Below are 9452 nucleotides of genomic sequence, written 5' to 3'. Positions count from 1 at the left end.
TGCTCAAGATCAAACATTCAAGTTACTGGATGCTGCGAAGGAGACCTTCGAGGAGGAACATGATGATTAGGAGTTCGTATCTACGATTGAGTCTGAGTCCGAGTCCGAGTCTTAGGCTTTCTCATATCTATCCTAGTGTCTGTCCTTTTATTCCTAAGTGATAAACTGGGGGATGTCCCCATGATTCACATGTATTCATCGAGTTTGTGCTAACCTCTTATTTATCTAAATAAAAGCACAATTTTCGACTATCATATATTCGCCTCTTTACCAGTTCCCGTTGACAACGAGAATTGATTTGAGAAATGATTTAAAACAAACAACATGTTCCAATTCAATGTGAGTAAGCTCGAGTGACGTTCCATACCGAGTAAGCAAAGGACTCGAAACTCCGTGTCCATTTTCTTTACCTATTCCATGTCTGGCAATAGAAACCTTTCATTAGCACCCAATTTAGAACGAACTTCTATCAAAGGGATTCTACGACGAACCTAGATAACAAACAAGAACATCTCCTTGTTCATGGTCACTGAAGGAAGGCAAGCCCATTCCCCACAAAAAACATTCCATCACCAAGAATCAACCTCTCTCCAACGGGTAAATCCCCATACGCACCTTTACCTACCTTGAACGAAGGACGGCAAAGAACCAATAGATCAAAACCAAAAGCCAAAGCGAAAGGCCAAAATCAAAGGCCCAAGCCAATAGCCATTCAACCAAAAGCCAAAGCGAAAGGCCAAAATAAAAGGCCCAAGCCAATAGCCATTCACCCAAAGCCAAAGCGAAAGGCCAAAATCAAAGGCCCAAGCCAACAACCATTCACCCAAAGCCAAAGCGAAAGGCCAAAATAAAAGGCCCAAGCCAATAGCCATTCAACCAAAAGCCAAAGCGAAAGGCCGAAATCAAAGGCCCAAGCCAATATCCATTCGCCCAAAGCCAAATTTCAAGGCCAATGCAAAAACCAAAGCCGAAATCAATTCGCTCAAAGCAAAAAAAAAAAACCAAAGCCAAAGGCTACTCACCCAACGTCCCAGCCAAGACCCAAGCCAAAATCAAAACAAAACAAGATTGAAACCCTTTTCCCAAAAAGGCCAAAATCCAAAGAAAGCATCCACCACACAAAATCCTGGACAAGTGAGTACAAAATACCAAGTCCAGGACCAACAAGTCCAAAGCCCCGGACCCACAAGTCCAAAACACCAAACACTAAAACCTCAACCAAAACTCCTTCACCCCTAAGTCCTTCTACAGACTGTTACAGGAAAACCTATCTAGGATCCTGGGAATTCCCCTCAAGATCATAACCAACATCGCTTCACCCCTAAGTCCTTCTAGAGACTGTTGCAGGGAGACCTATCTAGGCTTCTGAGGATTCCCCCTCAAGCTCTTAATATCACACCTTAACCTTTAAGGTCCAGACATGGAAATCTGATCCCATATTATTTACCAACCATTTCGTGCTCAGGCCACATCAAGCCGGAGACCCCATTCCGCACCACACTACAAGCCGTTACCCATCGGCCCAAACACCACAAAATTCTTGCTCCAGATTTTTATCTGTTAAGCAAACTCATTATTACCAAGCTCCACATTCCCTGATGTTGAAGCCATTTTTCACCACAATCCCCACGGAGTCCTCGAATGCTTTGGTATCGAGAACAGGACATACCTAATCTACCCTTAGAGTCCACTTTTTAGTGTTCTCAAACGATAAGGAACTTTTTCACCAGCCATGCCCCTTTGATTCATGATCAAGAGGTAATTCTCTCCAATTAACCTTCGAGTCACGAAACGGAATTTTCTGTCGTGACCCTCAACCCCAGATTTTTATCTGACAAACAAACCCATTATTACCAAGCTCCACATTCCCTAATGTCGAAGCCACTTTCACCCTGACCCAGATACGGAGTCCTCGAATACTTTGCTACCGAGAACGGGACATACCCAATCTACCCTTAGGGTCCACTTTTTAGTGTGCTCACATGATAAGGATCATTTTTACAAATTAGACCTCTTCGATTCATGATCGAGGGGAATTCTCTCAAATCAATTTTTCGAGTCACCAAACGGAATTTACCGTCGTGACCCTCACACTTTAAGGTCCTAACAACTCGCTTAGGCACACACATTCTGAACTACGGTCTGGTTTGATTTCACATTACGTGAATACGTAGGCAGTCCTTCAAGGACACAACCATCCACCTCAAAATCACTTTAAAGGTCCTAACAACTCGCTTAGGCACACACATTCAGAACTATGATCTGGTTTGATTTCGCAAACACGCGAATACGTCGGCAGTCCTATTACAAGGGCACAACCACACCCCCACACACATTCAATTTTCAAACCTTCAATTTGCAATCCATTGCACACACATTCAGAACGACGATTTGGTTTGATTTCGCAAACACACGAATACGTAGGCAGTCTTATTACAAGGGCACAACCGCATACTCCTTTCACAACCCTTCCCAATTTTCAATCCTCAATAACCAGCTCAGAACTACGATCTGGTTTGATTTCGCACACACGCGAATACGTAGGCAGTCCCCCAACAAGGACACAACCGCACAACCGTTTCAATCTCAACCATCAACATCAATCCTCAAAAGCAGCCCACCCATCTGCAAAAATTAATCTTATACCTCTTTGCTGGGGGCTTCTTCCTTAAGACGTCACCCATTCCTTATTTTGTCAAATTCCCACCTTCTCACTCTAGGGGCTTCTCTTTCGAGACGCCACCCGTCCTTTATCCTCAAACATCTTTTGAGTCTCAGCTACAGTCCAAAATAAAACCGCCCATAGTCTAGTGCTCGGTTCGGACGATGACAAGGTCTTGGTTCCGCTCTCCGAATCATCATACCTCAGAGAAGGATCTCAAACAAGCAAACGGTGGCAAAGATGTCTGGAGAAGATAATCAATTCATGTTCCCCAGCTGAGCGGACCTTCTACCTCAGGGATTTGATACGCGTTGTCACCCTTTTCTTGGCTAAGGAGTCGCACTTACATGTGCAAAGTCTGTCAGAGTCACCCCCGTGTCGTGTCGATACTGAGTTGACATCACGTTCACGACTGCCCATTTGTCAGTCTGTCAGTATGCGTCTGTGTGAGTCAGTGTCACAACGGTCACGTGTCTCCAATCTATCAAATCACGGATCTACGAGTAACAAGACTCGCCTTCAAACTTCACAACATTCAAAACTTCTATCTCCCTTCGCGTGAGATATTACATGCTAGTTATTTATATGCTAACTGCTCACATGCTTATGTGCTTACGTGCTTGTATGCTTGCATTCAACGTGCTTGTCTATGCAACTGCGGATTTGTGTGGTCACTAACCATGCAGGTAATCTTGAGAAGACAAACTCACTCCAACTGAGTACTGGGTTCTTCCCAACAAACGACGACCCTTCAAGTCCAAGGGCTTCAATCGCATCAATTACATGGCACATGCTACCTCCTAGCGAGCAGCAACTCATATCCCCGGCGAGTCCTGAGGAGTTTCTAACTCCCCAGCGAGTGCCGATTTTCAAATAAAAGTCACACAGGCTATTTTCCACAATCGATCATTCGACCATAGATGGCTGGCGAGCCCCTTCACATCCGCATCAAGCTGGCGAGCCTTTGTCCGCAAACAAGGTACAACTCAAGGACATATCCCGAAGATGCCTCGGGTATGACCCCTTCCTATGGCCGGCGAGCCTCAAAATGCACCACCTTCAACACCGGCTGGCGAGCCTTTGCGCGCAAATGATTGAAGGACGTATCCCGAAGATGCCTCAGGTATGATTCCTTCTTGTGGCTGGCGAGCCTTTATACGTAGTCTAATGGACTTTAAACGACCCGCATCGGAAGTCGACAGACTCTAAAATGTTCCCGACGGCAGGTCCTTGACTCGAATCCCCGAGTCGCCTCGACGTCGCCCTTCCCGACGGCAGGTCCTTGGCTCAAACCCTTTTGAGTCGCCTCGACGTCGCAATGGTCTTAAGGTTGTAATCTTCGATTGACCTGGAGATCATACTTTGACTTTCGCCCTGTCCAAGCCTCAGTCACAGTGGGGGCTCAGTAGATACCCAGTATCTGCACCTTCCAAAAACCACCCGATGATGATCGGACTGTAACGTGTTTTTGATATGTGTGCATAGATTGGCTATACATGAGATGGTTTAATGCACTACTCGGATATGAAAAATGATTTCAAAAGTTTTCTAAACTTCATTTGCATTAAAATAACACTATTTAGAGTTAAAACCGTCTTCGGACCCAAAACCGACTCAGAAACCCGCAACTCGAGTCAACCTGAGTCAACCCGAGTCAACCCAAATCTCGAATGTCAAAAATAATGCCATGAATGTTTTCATCATGTCATTTCCATTAAAATAACTCTATTTAGAGTTGAAACCGTCTTCGGACCCAAAACCGACTCAGAAACCCGCAACTCGAGTCAATCTGAGTCAACCCGAGTCAACCCAAATCGCGAATGTCAAAAATAATGCCATGAATATCTTAATCATGTCATTTCCATTAAAATGACCCTACTTAGAGTCAAAACCGACTTCGAGCCAAAAACCGACTCGAAATTCAAATCCCGATTCACACGGGTCAAACCCGAGTCAAAGACACAAAATACCTACCCCAAATATCACCCAAGAGGAAGCTTACACGGCTAAGCAAACCTCAAAGACCACAAATCACAACCAACAAAACATTGGTTAGAACAAATGCAAAATCCAAATTTGCGAAAGGGACAACACACCCTATTGAGTAACAGGGTGGCTCGCGCCTAAACCAGGTGACTGCTTAGTTTCTACGCAAACTCAACCGACCTACCATCCCACATTTCTCTATAAATACCAACCATTACACACTACAAACTTGACGCGAGCGTCCGCTTCCTCACATCTCTCTTAAACTTCTAGAGCCGACTTCCTAAGTCACAAAATCGACACGTGTTTACGACCTACCGATCGTAAACACAAGTCTTACACATATTGTTTGGTACCGTCGCCGTGCATTTGACCGACCCATTCGACCAACTCAACATTAATCAACATGTTTTAATTAACATATTTTCAACATATTTTCAAAACAAAATCCTTTTCTAAGGCACTCTTTTAAACTTCTTTGATCGTGAGTAGTCGCAACGAGAAAACCGTCTCTAAAGTCGTCTACGTCGCAAACATCAATACACGTAAGTTTGAGGGTGTAAACAACTCACTCTATTTCATGTCTTTACTGTTTTCATGAGTTTACATGCATGAACAATGCATAACACGATCCAAAACATGGGTTAGACGAGCCAAAAATCGTGTGTTTGGCCTCGAGGCGTAACCCCTTATGGTGCACACAGGCTCGCGCCTCAATGGGGTGCCCAGGTCAGAACTCAACCGTGATTGTTCTCGTCTTTCCCCTTTAATCTGTTTCTTATTTGTAATCGGTTTTTAATGTTTTAAATGTTTCAAATCATTTTTATGATGAACTTTTTAACCATAAATCATAATCACCCTTGGTTCCATATACCATGACGGTGAAATCCGTGACTCGGTGATATTAATTGGTTAATTACATTTTAAAGGAATTTATATTCTTTTATTTACCATTTTAATTCATTTTTATGATAAACATATTTTGACCATTATAAAAATCATCCTTGGTTCTTTATACCATGACGGTTTTTTCTGTGACCCGATGATATTGTTGGTTAATCACATTTTAATGGGTATTTTAAACAGCCTTTTCTTTATTTACTATTTTTCTCTTTTATTTACATTTGTAAGCATATTAGTCATAATTCATAATCATCCTTGGTTCTTTATACCATGTCGGTTTAATCCGAGTACGATGACAAACTTGACTAATTACAAATAATTGAACTTAACATAATTAGTTCAAATCAAACATTTTCCTTTTACCATTTTATTATGCTTTTCAAAACATGCAAATCCGACAACGAATATTACTAACATAATAGTAATTATTCTGAGTCATGCAAATCACACTTGCAAATTATTTAATCAAAAATACGGTTTTAAACAACCATTTCAAAAACCAGGAGACGCCCCCTTGGGTCGGCTCATGGCTCACGCCCCAAGAGGCCGCCTGTTTTCACATTTCAAAACCAGGGCAGCGCCCCTTCCATCGCCAATAGGCTCGCGCCCCAATGGGGCTGCCTGGCACTGTTCTACCCCGTTTTAGCATTTGTCTAGGACGATCTCGATTACGGTTAATCCGAATACATGACGGATCAGATTGACAAGCTTACGTTTTTACACTTTGTCATTTGACATCCTTTTTCAAATAAATGGATCGTGTTAAGCATCATAATCCGAACTTGGTAAATGGATGTTTAATTTCCGTTTTCACATGTAAATCAATCTAAATCCAACTTGACATCTTATGCTTGATATTTGGATTAACAAACCGACTTAGAAAGCTCACACGTTAGGTTAACACTTTTGGATGTGCATTCATGCATTTACACCGTTCTATCAACTTTTGCACTTAAACAACCATGATCGATCAGTAGAGGTCGCTAACGCGGGCGGGATTGGGTGTCCGATTAAAGGGCTTCCCAATACGTACCCTCACCCCTTACTCAGAACCTTTGGATAGTGGATGGACTTATCCAGGGCGCACGAGAGTCATTTTAGGCATAAAATGCTAAAATGGGGACGAGTCCTTATCTTTGGTACCTATGTCAAACACCGATTTTTGCCTTGGTTGACCTAGGTATAAAGTGGATTCGAACGGGTTCCAAGCATCCCACAAATGCTTGGTGGCGACTCCGAACATCTCTACATCGTTTCGAGGCCCTTTCCGAGACGATACCGACCGATCTAAAGCGATCCGGTCGAAAGCATTTTTACGCTGCCGAGCGTGGCATTCGAAGAGACCGCTGCATGTCCACAGATTGACCCGACGTGCAGGTGGCCCGTGACCGCGGACCGGCTTGCGGCCCAAATCCGCGGACCGAGACGTGGCCCATTGAAGGAAATGTAGATTCATATACATACTTAACATACTCATATATGTCTAAATAATTTGTCATAAAATTAAAACGAATTTTATGCATGCAAACAATATAACAAAAGAGGAGAAAACGTATCCTTACATTGATGTATCGGTTTTATAGGGCACAAAAGAGATCACCTTTCTCTTTTGATCTTGAGCTTTTCCTTATAGATGAACAAGATCTAAGTATAAGATCTCTCCCTAAGCTTTATACCCAAAGCTAACTCTTAATATAATTAATATTATTAGATCTAGTTTAATATTAATCTTGTGAAAAATTGAACCAAAATATGGTATTTTTGTTCTCAAAACCGGTTGAGAGAAGAGGAGAGGAAGAGGAATTATTTTTATCTCTCTAAAAATAATTATGTTGAGTGAATGAATGAATTATCTAACACACTATGCCATATAGTGAAAGATAAAAATAAAATGAAAAAGAACCCTTGTTCTTTCCAAGGGAGAACCGGGTAGGGGAGAGGGAAATGGCCTATGCATGGCCTTTGTGCTCTTACACAAAAGGCACTAGGTATGCATGCCTATATTAGAGAAATGATGATGAATTCCACTAATCTAAATTAACATAATATGTTAATTAATCCCAATATTTCGGTCCACATTGTAATATGGAATCCATATTATTTTTGTCAAATGTCAATATGTCACATGTCATATGTAACATAAATTGTTTATGTATTTTTAACATATTAAAAATCAACGTATTAATAAAAATACGTCATATACAAAAACGACTTAGTAATTCATAATTACTCGTACCAAAATATTTTACCGTTTATAAATCGCATTTATAATAATTCATTCAAATCCAATTGTTTCTTTAAACAATAATTTCATCCGAGTAATGATACAATTTGATTACTCAGACCGTATCTCATTTAATCACATTTCAATTTGATACGTAAATTTTACTTCCAAAATCGTCCGTCAATTTTCAAGTAATTCAATTAACTCGTAACATTATACGATTAATTAAATGATCAATTAAGAGTATCGCCCTATAGGTATGACCTAGGGGATCAACTGATCACCACCGTCACACGACAGTAATGTCAAACTCTAGTCAGCCAATCATTACCGATATATGTTGACCAGTTGACAGTAACAATATTACATCCCAATTGTATTCTATATAATGAGACTTAAACATGTGATCATCATGATCAACAGTCGTGATCGCATTATTGTCGGAGGACACATATTCCAACAATCTCCCACTTGTCCTCGACAAGTGTGCGTCACCAATTCTCTTGTCCTATTACTATCTCCCACTCAATGCAAGGTGTCTTTCAGGTCGTACTTGCAAGTGATCATATCGAGAGTGGTTTCCTCGATCTGGAGAATAACTGATTGACCGGATTTATCCACTCTGGATGCCATCCGAGCGTGGCCACGCATTTCCAGTTCATTACTCCTCGAGTGGCCCTGAGATATTGTTATAACCCTGACTAGGGGTGGACAATTCCTATCGCACTCATTCCCTTCGACTAGCCACAGCCATCATAACCCAAAATATGCCCATTTGACCCCATTTACGAAGGTCGTAGTAACACAAATCAAAGTTAATCTGAAACTGTGCCATCTTAGGAGAATAGTCTTTAGTCAAAAGAATCGACTCATTTGAATACTATAGTAGCTCTCGCCACGACCAGGCTATATAAATTTGCCAGAACTCTATAAGCGGTCATTAGGCCCGACAAAATGTTCCTAACAGTCTGCCTATGTGATCGACTAGTCATCACACATGACTCTATGGCACTTGAACTTGCCATCAATCGCTTCACACTCTAGTCACTTCGAGACGTCACCTCATATAAGTGACTATGGGCAAATACTATGTTAATCCGAGTTCATTTTAACGGGGTTCAATTGTCACTACAACCCGTTTGGATATAACAATGTATAAATTAAAGATAAAAGACAAATGTGATTATGAACATGAACAAAAACAACACTTTTATTTCATTTCAAAATCTAACAAAAATTTGGTACACGTTTAAGTCCCATGGACGTAACATGTCCATCATGCTTAGCCTGCGATAAAGGCTTGGTGAGCGGATCGGCTATGTTGTCATCCGTCCCAACCTTACATAGCGCAATTTCCTTTCTTTCAATAAAATCTCTTATTACATGATACTTTCTAAGTACATGTCTAGATCTATTACTAGACTTTGGCTCTTTAGCTTGGAAGATCGTCCCACTATTATCACAATAGAGAGTGATGGGATCATCGGCGGTAGGTACTACTTTTAGACCTTCCGTGAATTGCTTGATCCATATAGCTTCCTTGGCAGCTTCCGATGCTGCTATGTACTCAGCCTCCGTTGTAGAATCCGCGATTTCTGACTTCCTTGAAGCTTCTCCACTACGGCACCACCATTGAGCATGAAAAAAAAACCAGCTTGTGATTTCATGTCATCTCTA

The sequence above is a fragment of the Silene latifolia genome, chromosome 9, assembly GCF_048544455.1.
Source record: "Silene latifolia isolate original U9 population chromosome 9, ASM4854445v1, whole genome shotgun sequence".
Classification (NCBI taxonomy): domain Eukaryota; kingdom Viridiplantae; phylum Streptophyta; class Magnoliopsida; order Caryophyllales; family Caryophyllaceae; genus Silene; species Silene latifolia.
Note: the sequence above shows the minus strand (reverse complement) of the source record.